This window comes from Somniosus microcephalus, chromosome 13 (assembly GCF_052327205.1).
Source record: "Somniosus microcephalus isolate GS21.2 chromosome 13, FLI_Smic_1.0, whole genome shotgun sequence".
NCBI lineage: Eukaryota > Metazoa > Chordata > Chondrichthyes > Squaliformes > Somniosidae > Somniosus > Somniosus microcephalus.
Window position 1 is genome coordinate 68,628,997 of NC_140999.1, and position 15,716 is coordinate 68,644,712.

Consider the following 15,716-nt stretch of genomic DNA (forward strand, 5'->3'; position numbering starts at 1 on the left):
GCAGCACAGGCGGAAGCCACGCAACGATTTACTGCTGTAATGCAGTCTCAGCTTGATGCCACGCAAGCTCTGACCGCTGCCATTGTGGGTGGGTCAACCACCGTCAACCGGGGCTTTCACGGTGTCGCAGCAGGCCAGCAATCTATGCGCCAACAGGTTGATAGTGATGCTGAGGTGCTGCCCCGGGGAAGTGCCAGTGAGTCAGTGGAGCAGGAAGCTGCTGTCCTCTCTGGGGATCTGGGGTTTAATTTATTGGAACCACAGTGTAATGAGGTGGTCATGACCCGCCCTTCCAGGAGGTCAATTGAGTGGCTGCTTCCTCCCTCGCTCCTATTCCTCCTCCTCCTCCTCGTCTTCCTCTTCCTCCTCATCCTCCTCCCCCTCTCCCTCTTTCTGAGGTGATCCCGCAATCCCTGATGGCAATGGCTGGGCCCTCATGATGGCCAAGTTGTGGAGCATACAGCAGACCATGACGAAATGGGACACCTGCTCAGCTGAGTACTGGATGGCTCCTCCTGAGCGGTCAAGGCAGCAGAACCATTGCTTGAGCACTCCGATGATCTGCTCGATGATGTTCCTGGTGGTGGCATGGCTCTCATTATATGAGTGCTGGGCAGGAGTGTTGGGGTTGTGGAGGGGAGTCATGAGCCAGGTGGAGAGCAGATAGCCCTTGTCTCCGAGCAGCCAGCCATAAGCTTGACGTGGTGGCTGGAAGAGTGCTGGCACACCGGTCTGGCACAAGATGAAGGCATCGTGGCTGCTGCCAGGATAGCGGGCATTCACACTGAGGATTCGCTGTCTGTGGTCGCACACCAACTGCACATTAAGTGAGTGGTAGACTTTGCGGTTACGGAAGATCTCAGGATTGTTATGAGGTACCTGCAAAGCCACGTGGGTGCAGTCAATGGCACCCTGGACCATGGGGAAGCCACATGCACATTTGTCTTGCTTCTCTCTGGTGATAGGGAAGGAAATGTAGTTCCTTCTCCTACTGTAGAGAGCCTCTGTGACATCCCGGATGCAGCGATGGACGGCGAACTGCGAGATGTTAGCTATATCTCCTGTTGCAGACAGGAAGGAATCGCTGGCAAAGAAATTGAGGGCGATGGTGACCTTGACTGAGCCATGGTCGCCCTGATCTGAGGCTCGAGGTCTGGTTGCAGGAGTTCGGTGACCACATCCTTGCTGAAGCGAAGTTTTCTAATACACTGCTCCTTGCTTAATTGGATGTAGGAGAAGTGCTCTTGGAATACCCTCGGAGGGTAAGGCCTCCTGTTGAGAGCCCTGATGGCCATCCTCCTCCCTATGGCCACATGTTCCAGTCTTTCTCGCTGCCTCCGCTCCCTCCGCCGTAGATCCTGGAGGTCGAGGTTGACTGCCAGTACAGCCCCCATTAATGTAACAATGTGTAGCAATTTGAAATTTTCTCAGAATAAATTTAACAAATTTTTAGTAGCCACAACACCCTTGATGCTAAAGAACCTTTAAATGACTGAATTAAACTCTTGCACAATTGCAAACTGACAAGGAAGCAGTGAAACAGCACGAACCTGACAGCTGAGACTGATCCCTTTAAATATCGCCCCTGGAGCTGCCATCCACCTGCTTCACGCCTCCTCTCCCTGTCGTTGTCGGGGCGAGGCGCTAAGGCAGGGGGCGATAATCAATTTGGCAGTTCAGGCACTGAGTGAGTGTTGCACGCTCACTGACGTCACAATCTCTCTGGCGCTAAAGCCCCAGGCGCTAATGTTAAATCTGTGAGTTGTTCAAGTAATTAATACTCAGACTTAATCAGTAACAATAAAACAGGTCTTTACTGGTTGGAGGTAGGGACTATACGTAGGTCTTTACTTCATGCCCACAGGCTGGAACTGAGGGGAGATCAGTACCCACAGTACTATTTATACCCCTATGGCCAGGAGTGGTACTGCGTATCACTACGCCCTACAAGTAGTGCAGTCCTGTCCATAGGTTCAAAGTAGCACACATATTACATACACAACATTCCTCCCTTCCTAGCTTTACAGTCATCTCCCCATTTAACATAATGTAATAACATATATACATATATAACTTCAGGTTTACATAACAGAATAACATAGAGACATAGATAACTTCATGTCAAAACAGATCACAGATTCAGTCTCTGCGGAAAACAGTTCACAGATTCAATCTCTGTGGTGTAGTCGGTTCACGTTGCTGGAGTGACTCATTCAATAGTCCTTCCATGGATTTAACAGTTTGAACTTCTGAACTGAATTGGCTCCGTTCGGAGGGACCACGTGTGTGATCTGGTAGAGGTAATAATGGTTCAGATGGGTCATCTTCTGTTTCGACTTTTCCTTTTCTGCTTCTTGGAGACTCTCTGGGCTCCACTGTCAGCTGCCAGCTGCATGCGCAGTTCCTCCTTCTCTTCCTCCTTTTTCCGTAGTAGAGCCACCTTCTCCCGATGTTCCGTAGACTTTCGGTGCTCCTCCATGATTTCTGTATGGTGGGAGTCGAAGTTACAAGTTGGGCAGGACAGGACATAGTAATATTCGGTGTCGTCCTGATCTAGGCCAGCGAGAGGGTCTTCTATTTCCTCCATACCCAGCTGGGCGTTAGCCAGCTTTTGTTCCAAGTCCAGACATCTTTCCTGAAGAGACTTCTTCATGCGTACCTCTTCATCCAGCTTTTTCTGGGCTTTCAGCAAGTCGTTTACTAATGACCTCATTTGAGATTTTAATACTTCAACTTCTTTTGGAGATTGATTGATCGGACTATTCAATCCCTCTACCGGAGCAGCTGTTTCAGCGGTCTGTTGTTCTACGTTGACGTGAGTCAGCGTACTTTTGGCATCCAAGGGCTGCTCTGTTGCAGCCATCTCAGTCTGTGTTGCCACCTCAGCTCTTCCAATAACCTTTGAGAGCTCTGAACCCCTTTCGTTTGAATATTGAAGTTCATGTTCAAGTTTTTCCCATTTCAGAGTCCTGTCCTTCAGCATATGCAGGAGTTGGCTGACCGTTAACTCCTCTGACATCAGACGTTTTGTGTGCTCCTGCTCCATTTGCTCCATCAGCTGCTTCTGTTGTCTTTCCAGATTCTCCAACTCTATATCAAAGAACTCTTTCGTTGCATTCAACTCTTGCTCACAACGGCGAAGCATTTGTTCTAATTGCTGTTGTAGTTTGAAATGGAGTTGAGTTCGAGCCCGATGTCCCTCAGAAATGGGCACATCAGTAGACTTGCCAGACTCAGAATCCACAGTTAAACTATGTTGTTGTTGCTCAGTGGAATTCTGTGCTGAAACTTTGTCTTTTGCACCTGAGTTGGGCTTACCATCATCCGTTCCAGAGTCTGGGCCGACTATCTTCACCGAGTTCTCACTCGTTATTGTTTGTAGGAAATGCCAGTCCATATTCATTTTCCTAATCCACTCCCGTCCTAGTAGTGGAGAACCTCCTTCAGATATCACATATAAGTCCATTATTTGACTGTCTTCGCCCTTGTGGACCACTGCAACCTTTATTTTCCCGATGGGGTACACTCTTTGCCCCGTGTATGTTTTCAATATAATCCCCGTATCCTGTAGGGGAATATGTTGGAATAACTTTCCGTAATCTTTCTTATTTATGACCGTCAATGCCGATCCAGTGTCCAATTCCAGTTTTACTTGGACTCCTTCTATCTGAAGAGTGACCCAAATTGTCTGGAGGTCTGCACCCTTACCAGCGTTGAGTACTCTTAAGCTAGCCAGTTCATTACAGCTTAAGCTAGCCAGTTCATTACTGCTAGCGTCTGAATCGGACTCCTGTTCGGTCACCTTGTGTACCTTTGCGTATTTTCCTTGCGGTGACTTCTTGTTGCTGGTCTTCTTCCCTGACCTGCATACTCTAGCTATATGTCCAAGCCTACCACAAGTTCTACATTCTTGGTTTTTAAACCAACACTGGTTCTGATCATGTGTTGTCTTTCCACAACGATAACATTTGCCAGAACTCACACCCACTTTGTGTGCACTGAGCTCCGGTGACCGTAGCTGCATTACTGCCGTGCCTCTCGCTGTGGCTTCGTGTGCTGCTGCCACAGTGACCGCCTTCTCAAGCGTCAGCTCATTCTCCTCGAGCAGTCGCTTTTGTGTATCCTGTTTAAATAAACCACACACAAATTTGTCTCGTAGTGCATCTGTCAGTCCCGTTCCAAACTGGCAATATTTCGCTAATTTACGCAATTCCAGCAAATATTCAGCATTGCTTTCATGCTGTAGCTGCCTTCTGTCGTAAAATTTAAATCGTTCCGCTAGCATCAGCGGCGTGGGGTTTAGATGATCTTTCAGGACAGTAACAATCTCATCGAACGTCTTATCCGCCGGTTCATCTGGTGATAACAGGTGTTTCAATTGCCCGTATGTCTTCGCACCCATTAAATTTAATAATGTTAGAGCTTTATCTTGGTCACGAATTTTATTGGCCTTACAATAATTTTTTACTCTTTCAACATATATGGCCCAATCTTCGAGGTCACTATCAAAGGTACTAATATTCCCGTGTTTAGGCATTGTAGATTTGCAATTTCTCAGATTTTTTTTTATTTTTTACTGCTATCCAAGATGGCGGCTTCCCGCTCTTGCCGTCGTCCTCCGCCCACAAAATGGCGGTTTTCCCGCGCTTGGCGGTCTTCACCCGTCCCCCAATGCCGTCTCCCTTCAGCCCCCGAGTGCGGCCCTTATCTTCGCCGCGATCGCCCGATGCGGCCCTTAGCAGCGGATGCGATCGCTGGATCGCGAAGCGGCTCTCGGCTCTTATCAGGAGATGCGATCGCTCTGTTGAAACGCCTCCCGCTCGAAGCGGCTCTCGCGCCCTATTCCTCCAGCTCCCCCAGCCCCGTTCGTGCGGCCAACGCGGTCGACTGCCTGTCGCGTCGCTGCCCGGCTCAGTCAACGGCTTACCCACCACCAAGCTGGAGAAGAAGCTGACGGTCGCCGATGGAGGCTCCGAGGTCAGGATGTCTTCCAGTGGGGTGGAGAGGGTGAAAACCTTTCTGCAACGTCCTGGCTGTGGACGAAGCTGCCGTGGAGTGACTGCCGCAGGGTCCGAATCAGACTCGTCGCCAGTGTTAAATCTGTGAGTTGTTCAAGTAATTAATACTCAGACTTAATCAGTAACAATAAAACAGGTCTTTACTGGTTGGAGGTAGGGACTATACGTAGGTCTTTACTTCATGCCCACAGGCTGGAACTGAGGGGAGATCAGTACCCACAGTACTATTTATACCCCTATGGCCAGGAGTGGTACTGCGTATCACTACGCCCTACAAGTAGTGCAGTCCTGTCCATAGGTTCAAAGTAGCACACATATTACATACACAACAGCTAACTGTTAGCGGTGGCACTAAGCAGCGACTGGATTTGGTGTGCTGCGCTGGATTCGCCTCGCCTCGGTGCTACTTCATTAGCGCCCTGTTAGCGCCCCCGCCAGGCGCTAACAGGAGGCACTAACCAACTGAATTTCTCCCCCATAGAATCATAGAATGCTTACAGCACAGAAGGAGGCCATTTGGCCCGCCGAGCCCGTGCCGGGTGTTGGACTTTTTCCCGTACGCTTCAAGTGAGAGCTGATAACGCCACAGGTATCTGGGACCTCAGTGAACAGCGGAACCAAATGTGTATCTCCTTAACCAATTAGATTTAAGGATTGAGAAGGAAACAGAGGAAGAGTGGAGAAGGAGGCTGAATTACAGTCAAATCCGAAAGAAAGAAAGAAAGAAAGAGGGGAAAATGATTAGATTAAGAGAGAGAGAGAAATATTGGCCAGGGTTCCCACTCCTGAGTGCAATATAGAGATCAGGAACAAGAGACCTTCCTGGATCTGTGAAGGGGAAACTGCAGGTGACCCTTCTACAAAAGGTAATTCCTAAATATTTGCATAGTCCAGTAACAAGAAAATTAAACCTGACCATTGTAATGTGCACACAAACACGCTCAGTCTAAACAGAGTCTTGGGGGGAGAAATTCGGTTGGTAGCACCTCCAATTAGCGCCTAAAGAGGCCGAGAAGTGGGGCGTTAGCCAATTTTCGGCCAGACGCAGTGAACCCAGTGCCTCGCCCCATATTGAGCATACATTTAGCGCCGGTGCTAAATTTTAGCGCCCGCTTACGGGCACAGGCAGATCATGACGTCATTTGAGTGTGCAACGCCTTTTGGGCGCCCTGGACCGGAAATTCAGTGGTGCCCCCCTCCGTAGTGCTTGGCGCTAATAAGGACAGCTTAACTGGAGCCTTCCCCAGTCACTCTCGGGCTGGAGGGGCGTTATTTAAAGGACATTGGTGTGGGTTAAAAGCAGCAGCCTTTTTGGCTCACAACTTCTTCGAGAGTTACAGAGAGTTGCTGGGCTGCACACTGTGAGCCATTTCACCACTGAGCCAGCGCTGGCAGAGGAACTTCAGCCTTCGGACCATCACCTTGCTGTTGTTGAGCATTTCCAACGGCAAAACTTTCTTTGCGCACTTATTATGGGGGCTGCATTGGAGGGGAACGTCCTGCTACTGAATCATATGGAAAGGGCACTGAGACACAGGGAGAAAGGGGCAGGCATGGCCAGACGTAGGAGGACCAACCGACGTCGCCACACCAGACCTTACGCTGCCAGGGTTTTCTGACAGCAGTTTTCCTACATGAACATGTCAGAGGAGCAGTGTATCAGAAGGCTGCGCTTTAGAAAGGAGGTGGTGACTGAGCTGTGTCACCTGCTTCAGCCAGATCTGCAGCCTCAGATAAGGTGCAGGACATCTCTGTCACTGGCTGTGAGGATGACTGTTGCCCTAAACTTCTACGCAAGCGGCTCCTTTCAGGCCGCAACTGGGGACATAGCCAACATCTCGCAGTTAGCGGTGCATTGCTGCATCCCTCAAGTGACTGATGCCCTGTTTAAAAGGAGGCGGCAGTACATCTCCTTCCCAATGACCCCAGACAAGCAGCGGGAGCGCGCAGAGGGCTTCGCTGCAATAGCGGACTTCCCCATGGTGCAGGGTGCCATTGACTGCACGCGGGCGCCTGTAGAGAATCCGGAGGAGTTCCGCAACCGCAAGGGGTTCCATTCCTTGAATGTCCAGCTGGTCTGTGACCACCGACAGCTGATCCTCACAGTGAATGCGCAGTTCCCAGGCAGCAGCCACGACGCCTTCATCCTGCGGCAGACTTCTGTTGCAGACCTTTGAGGCCCCGGCTCACCCAGGAGGCTGGCTTCTCGGGGACAAGGGCTATCCTCTGTGCCCGTGGCTGATGACCCGCCACTTTAAGAGCTGGCCGGCGCCAGTGTGTCTCGGGGAAAGTGATTATTGACAGCACCTGCGCTGCGCCCCGCCAACGCAAAATTGGGTTGCGCCGCCGGGTTAGCGCCTTAAGAGTATCGTGCAGTGCCTGATTTAGTGCCGCAATCACCTTCAGGGGCGCTGCAACCCAATATCGCACCAGGTGGCGCTAAATTGCGCCTGGCGCTAAACTTTGCGCATCGCCAGGACTAGCGCCCCAAACGGGGCTATACCCAATTTCTCCCCCTTGCTGTTTTGAATCACCAATCCTTTGTCACATGGAACAGTATCCTTGGCCTGGAGCTTTCTAACCTTAGCTGACTGCCTCGTTGACTCAATGCCACCTGACTGTGTGGAAAAGCAAACATGTTTTGTTAAGAGGGTAAACACACTCCAAGCGGAGATGCTGACAGGAGAAGTCATTAACCAAATGGGAAGTAAATGGGAGGTGAATAGGTACCACAGAGCCCAGCGGCTGCTATTCTTATATCTGTCCATCTTCAAATATTCCTGGATGATTGGTTGATTGTTTCAGTAAACAACAGAGAGTTTATTAAAGGATAATGAAACATGAAGCAGCCCAGAGGGTGAGTTAACAAACCTTCTCCTGAGAACAAATCACATTATTGTGCTGAGTCTGTTTTCCTGCAGATCGGTGGCTAGTGTCCAGTATAAGCTGCACAGGTGATGCTGCTGCCTCCCTGGATAGCAGGACGTGCCCCCTCCCCGCCAGCCCCCTCCAATACCTGCACAGCTGGCAAGAAAGAATTGCATTTCTATAGCACCTTTCGCAAACTCGGCACGTCCCGGAGCGCTTTACAGCCAATGAAGTACTTTTTGAAGTGCAGTCACTGTTATAATGTAGGAAACACAGCAACCAAATTGCGCACAGCAAGCTCCCACAAACAGCGATGCCCAGTTAATCTGTTTTAAAGATGTTGATTGAGGGGTAAATATTGAACAGGAGTGCCAGCCTGGATTATGTGCTCAAGTTTCTGGAGTGGGACTTGAACCCTTCTGACTTGGTGGGGGGGGGGCAAGGGTGCTGCCACAGCTGACACTCTGCTCACATCATTAGACCGGAGAGAGTTGTGGACACAAGTGGGAACAGGATTCCTGATTCATCCTTCGAATGATTGAACGACCGCCATGTTAATGGAGGATCTCTCCGCTGCCAGCTTGCTGTTATATCTCAGACCTCGTGCCAACTGCATGGCGCATTGTCGGTGTACATACTGGGAGCTGCCAGATCCTGGCTTTGCTCATTCCTTCACGGTTGGGACGTGGTGTTCCTCTTTAAGAGAGACGTCCTTTGATGCGGTGTCTCTGACCTCGCAACCACCGGGTTGCTCAGTTCCTACATGAGTGTGATGTTACTGAAACAAAATTCTGATTGAGGTATTGCAATTAAATTCTGATGAACTGAAAATCATTCTTTCAGTGACTGCATCAAAAGCCTTGTCCCACTTAAACCAGCAGGTCAATTCCAAACCACTTGTTGCTGTTCTCTGCCTGTGATATTAATTCTGAAATAAAAATTGTATTAGTCAGAGGCAAGTAAGCATCGCTCCAAACAGGAAGGTGCCCATTTCTGTTCTAACCTCTAACCTTTAACTAGGGTTGCCAATACTCCAGCATTATCCTGGAGTCAGTAATCCAGGTGAGAAATCATTGAGGCATTAAAAAAATTGTGTTTTTTTTCAATTTTCTTTAGCCATTTTCATTTATTAGTTATAAAACTATTGGAGATGGGGACAAGAAGGCTGTTTGACTGAGTGGGGCTGGTTGGAGGCAGGAGGTCATGTGATGAAGCCTCCAGGAATATGTCCAATCAAAGTTGGCAACTCCTACCTCTAACCTCTGACCTCTGGGACTCTGCAATTTCTTCTTTTTCTTTTCAAGACCCTGTGTAATTTTGATTTTTTATTCAACGTTGATTTTTTTTCCCCTGACTCACCCTAGTGCGTGACGACAGGGCTGAGAAATAAGAAGCACTTTCTCCAAGTATCACTGCCAAGCATTTCCAGGTCAGGGGTAGCATGGGTTAGTAGCTATCTCTTCTCAACCCCCACCACCTCCCCCCACTACCCCCCAGAAAGGTCCAAAGTGCAGAAGGTTTGCATTTACTGGCTTAATCTCCTCATAGAAGGTTCTGGAAAGTTACCCTTTGCTCCCCATTTGGTCTCTCAGAAAGGCTAGCAATTTAGTAACAATTAATTCTGAAATATGATCTGTATATGACTCATTCCCATTAGGAGATAGATTAGTGTCCCAATCTCATGTCACTCAGGAGCCTTGGGTCTGGATTACCCTCCTCCACTGGATATCCCCGCCCCGCCACTCCTGCCGTGACCTGCTCCCAGTCTCCAGGATCAGGCCACATTTCACGTGCGTAGGAGGGGGAGGGCTGGATAATCCAAGCCTTTATTACCTCCAGACTCCACTATTCCAACGCTCTCTTGGCCGGCCTCCCACCGACCCTCCTCCATAAACTTGAGATCATTCAAAACTCTGCTGCCCGCGTCCTAACTCACACCAAGTTCTGCTCACCCACCACCCCTGTGCTCGCTGACCTATACTGTCTCCAGGTTCAGCAACGCATCAATTTTAAAATTCTCATCCTTGTTTTCAAATCCTTCCATGATCTCGCCCCTCCCTATCTCTGTAACCTCCTGTAGCCCTGCAACCCTCCGAGATCTCTGCGCTCCTCCAATACTGGCCTCTTGCGCATCCCCGATTTCCTTCACTCCACCTTTGGCAGCCGTGCCTTCAGCTGTTTAGGCCCTATGCTCTGGAATTCCACCCTAAACCTTTCCACCTCTCTAGCTCGCTCTCCTCCTTTAACTCGCTCCTTAAAACCTACCTCTTTGACCAAGCATTTGGTCACCTGTCCTAATATCTCCTTATGTGGCTCGGCATCAAATTTTTTTAGGTAACACTCCTGTGAAGCACCTTGGGATGTTTTACTATGTTATGTGGAGTGATTGAAAAAGGTAGGATTGTTCTTCTTAGAGCAGAGAAGGTTAAGGGGAGATTTAATAGAGGTGTTCAAAAATGTTATGGGGTTTTGATAGAGCAAGTAGGGAGAAACTGTTTCCTCTGGCAAGTTGGTCGATCACCAGGGGTCATAGATTTAAAATAATTAGCAAACGAACCAGAGGAGCAATGAGGAGAAATTTCTTCACACGGAGGGTTGTTATAATCTGGAACGCATTACCTGAAAGGGTGGTGGAATCAGATTCCATGGGAACTTTTAAAAGACAATTGGACATGTACTTGAAGAGAACTAATTTGCCGGGTTATGGGGAAAACGCTGGGGTGTGGGACTAAATTGGACAGCTCTTCCAAAAAGCCGGCACAGGCATGATGGGCTGAATGGCCTCCTTCTGTGCTGTAAGAGTCTATGATTCTATGAAAGGCGCTGTATAATTGCAAGTTGTTATTGTTGTTAAGAATGATTGGATTGGACAGTGAAACACTGGAGTGAGTTCTAGTCTTTTGTTCTGAATACCCCTCCCTCTCATTACATCACCCGGCAACACACACTTCAAAAATCATCATAAATCAACCACCTGCCTTTTCCTTTGGACTCCAGCCACCCATCCAGCTCTCAGCCACCATCTTCCTTTTATTCCAGTTTTCTTCCTCATCTTTGTAGGGTTTGGTTCATGCCATGGTGTGATTGCAGCCCTTCCCAAGAGGCCTAGTTTCCTGGGTCAGTAAGCTGCCACTCAGTGCAGTGATGAAGGAGTGCTGCACTGTCGGAGGTTCCGCCTTTCAGATGAAATGTTAAACTGTGGCCCTGTCTGCTCTCTCAGGTGGATGTAAAAGATCCCACGACACTATTTTGAAGAAGAGATGGGGGGGGCGGAAATTCAGTTGATTTGCGCCTTTCGTCAGCGCCCTAAGAGGGCGCTAATGGGGCACAAAGCAACTAGCGCCTTGGCGCGGCGCCGCCAATGCCTCCCGCGAAATTCAGCAGGAGGTTAGCGGCGGTGGTAACCGTTAGCGCCCCGCACCGCCAGCAATGACGTCATCGCCGTGCGCCGTGCGCAGCACCCCACTCGCACCCCGGCCACGATCTTCGGTAGCTATGTCCGACAGGGTCAAGGGGGTCTACCCATAGCCGGGGTGACGCAAATTAAAGGGGAGGTGCCAGGCGGTCATTTTTGTTGCTGGCCGCCTGCCAGCACCTGCCTCCATTGCCATCCCCGGCCTCCTCTGAGGCCCCCCCTCGCAGGATGCCAGCTGCGCTCCGTGAGCCCGGCACTTCTCTTGAGTGTCGGGTTCTTTTGCCGGCACTCTGATCCCTGGTGGCCCAGCTGGACCCCGGGTCGCGCTGCGCAAGGTCCCTCCCCTTTAATAAGGGAAGGAAGGTCTGCAGTACCGCTCTGCGGCGTGTAGCGCCATGATATTCACTCGCAACGCCCCAAGAGGGAGGCGGGGTACTTCCATTAGCGCCCCGCCTCTCTCTTGGGGTGCTACGAGTGAATTTTGGGCGCGGGGGCGCTAATTTTTTCGGACGCTAAAAGTACCGCCCCAACAAAGTTAGTGCCCCTTAGGGGGGCACGACCCAATTTTTCCCCCGGGAGTTTTCCCCGGTGTCCTGGCCAATATTTATCCCTCAACCAACATCATTAAAAACAGATTTTCTGGTCATTATCACGTTGCTGTTTGTGGGATCCTGCTGTGCACAAAAATAGCTGCTCCATTTCAGCAGTGACAACACTTCAAATAGTAATTCATCGGCTGTGAAGCACTTTGGGACGTCCTGAGATTATGAAAGGTGATAAATAAATGTTCTTTCTTACCTTTTCATTAACCAATGAGTGTGGTCTATATTTCCAGCACCTTCTGTGTCTATTTTTGTGTATCTGTGTTGTATATGTTTGTATCAGTGTATATTCATGTTGTCACTAACGGGACCTCAAGATAATCTGCACTGCACTGGAGTCTATTCCTGTTAATTCAAAGTCAAAAGAAATTTGGATTATCCAGTAGGAGCTGAGCAGTTTTGGTGGAACATCACACGAACTATCTTTCCAAAAGTTCAATTTGAATTAACTGATAATTCAATGTAAACAACTTGGAATTCAGACTCTCCTTACACTGACTTCTCCCAGACTGAATCTTCCAGCCTCCTGCAGCTTCTCAGTTCTGGTTTGCTCTGATACAGCTAATGTTATTTCAGATTTACGTCCTGAAGGCGCTGTGTGATGTTTGGAGGAGATTGTCTAGCCATAAGGTGGACTCATGGTGCTGGCCATTACTGTTGATGCGGTGAGAATGGGATCGGGCTGAACCGTGATGCCCTCCTGATCACCTGCCAACACTCACTTATGGGCACTGGCACATAAGAACATAAGAAATAGGAGCAGGAGTCGGCCATTCGGCCCTTCGAGCCTGCTCCGCCATTCAATAAGATCATGGCTGATCTTCTGCCTCAATTCCATTCACCGGCCCTATCGTCATATCCCTTGATGCCCTTATTAGTCAGAAATCTATCAACTTCTGTTTTGAATATTCCCGGTGACATAAGATGTACCCATCGGACAAGGTGCCAGGCCCAAAACTATTCCACTCTGGCCCGTTGCGTTCCACAGATGAAACTAGACTGCATGTAGAGTATTTGATTGTTTCTGTTGATCCTTGTGAATATGTAACTTAAATGTGCTTGTCTCGCCCTCTCTTCCCATTTGTTCTCTCTCCCTATTTTCTTTCTCTGGTCTCTCCTTTCTCCATCCACCACTCTCTCCTTTCTCTCTCTCTAAATCCACCACTCTCTCCTTTCTTGCCCTATGCGTTTGTGTCTGTCTCTCTCGCTCTACAAAGAAATGCATCGAAGTTGCAACATGGAAACAGGCCATTCGACCCAGCCAGAGCATATCAGTATTTACTCTCCATGTGAGCAAATAGATCTAATCACATTTACCCGCCTTGTTCCCATATCCATTCAACCCCTTTTCCTTCATCATGTATCCGATCTAATCTTGCTGTTGGTATAGTTCCTGCCTCAATCAATAACCCTGCCCAACTCTCTGTGTAAAGAAGTCTCTCCTGCCCTCTGTTCTAAATCTCTCACATTTAATCTTGTGTCTATATAGCCCCTCAACTACTGCAAACAGCCTGCTTCCATCTGCCTTCTCCCATCCAATTTTAAACATATCGCCCCTTAACCTGCAATGTTTGAATGAAAACAGCCCCCATCTTTCAAGTGTCTTCATATTTGTATTTCCTCATACCAGGCAGCATCCTTGTGAATCTTTTGCACCTTCTCAATATCCTTCCTATAGAGTTTTGGATATTAAGGGATATGGGGATAGTTCAGGAAAGTGGAGATGAGATAAATGATCAGCCATGATCTTATTGAATGGCGGAGCAGGCTCGAAGGGCCGAATGGCCGACTCCTTCTCCTATTTCTTATGTTCTTATGTTCTTATAGTGTGGAGCCTACTCTAACTGAGGTCTAACTAAGGGATTATATAGGATCATCATTACCTCTTGGCTTTTATATTCTATTCCTTGTGATAAAAACTCTCCAGCTCTCCTTCCTCCTTCTCATTCCATATCTCCTCCTCTCTCCCCCTCTCTCCATTATCCCTTTTCTCTCCTTTTTATGTATGGGTGCACATCAGTGCATGTGTATGTGTTTCAGCCTCTCTCTCTCGCTCCTTACTTGTCTCCAACTCTCTCTCTTTTCTTCCTGATAGAATTTGTACCCTTTTAATATCGCCTTGATCTGGGTAAAGCTGTTGTAAGGCCATCAATGTCAATCTGTATGTACATTTCACTCAGCCTGTTTGCTTAGCCTTTGGCTCCATTGTTGGCTTTGTTAACAATTTAATTGTTCAAATATTTATTATGAACCTATTCACAGCTTGAAACTACAGGCATGAGAAAGATCTGTCAGCGAGCTGCTTAGGAAAAAATAATCCACTTGGAACAAAATCAACATGTCCACGTCCGTGACCAACAGCAGCAAATAACAACAGAACAATTACCTCTTGTGTTTCTGTCAGTGGGACTGAGCACATGACTTTCACAGAACTACATAATGTAGCAGGAAACTTGAAAAAGTACCACATTGGCACCACAGTGCCAGTCAGTTAGTTCGTCAGAGTCTCCTGGCACAGGAGGCAACCCCTTTCTTCCACCGCTGTCTGCCAGAGCAAGATATTTGACTCAGATCGCAGTACCACCTCCCCTCACATCCAGCAGATTGCGGTAACAGGCTTGTCGTTTCTCTGGGTTGGTTCCGAACGAAAGGCATCTTTTACGTGGACAGGTCATTGGCCTGACTCACAACTCCCTGCCAGGAGAACCGTCGGACTGGCCTTTAGTCCGGTTCCTACCTTTCGACCTGTCTGGCTTGGGTGGTCCTATCGGGAGTTATACTCCTGCCTGCACAACTCTCAGGGTCGTAGGAGCATATTAGCCTTCCCAGCACCTCAAGGTGCAGACCCTAGAGACAGTTCGGCATACTGTCAAATGATTTTGTGCCAATCCTGGACTCTGTCAACACTCGATATTGAATCAGATCTTCCATCTCATTTATCATCGAGGGGATTTATCAACGCTTGTGCCAGGAATAGCTGGCACTAGTGCCATCGACAGTGCCACCAACCACAGTGCCAGTCACTCTGGAGTTTAGAAGAGTGAGAGGTGATCTTATTGAAACATACAAGATTCCGAAGGGGATTGACAGGGTAGGTGCTGAGAGGTTGTTTCCCTGGCTGTAGAGTCTAGGACTGAGGCATAGTCTCAGGATAAGAGGTTGGCCATTTAGGACTGAGATGAGAAGGAATTTCTTCACTCAGAGCGTGGTGAATCTTTGGAATTCTCTACCCCAGAGGGCTGTGGAGGCTCAGTCGTTGAGTATATTCAAGACAGAGATCGATAGATTTTTGGATATTATGGGAATCAAGGGATATGGGGATAGGGTGAGAAAGTGGAGTTGAGGTCGATGATCAGCCATGATCTTATTGAATGGCGGAGCAGGCTCGACGGGCCATATGGCCAACTCCTGCTCTTACTTCTTATGTTCTTAGCACTTAACACCATCGAGTGCTCCAATTCTTAGTCAATCGAGACACTGAGATTTTTTAATTTATTTTTTATTCATTTTTATGGGATGCGGGCATTGCTGGCAAGGCCAGCATTTATTGCCCATCCCTAATTGCCCTTGAGAAGGTGGTGGTGAGCTGCCCTCTTGAACCGCTGCAGTCCGTGTGGTGAAGGTACTCCCACAGTGCGGTTAGGTAGGAAGTTCCAGGATTTTGACCCAGCGACGAATAAGGATCGGCGATATATTTCTAAGTTAGGATGATGTGTGACTTGGACGGGAACTTGGAGGTGGTGGTGTTCCCATTCGCCTGCTGCCCTGGTCCTTCGAGGTGGAGGAGGTCACGGGTTTGGGCGGTGCTGTCGA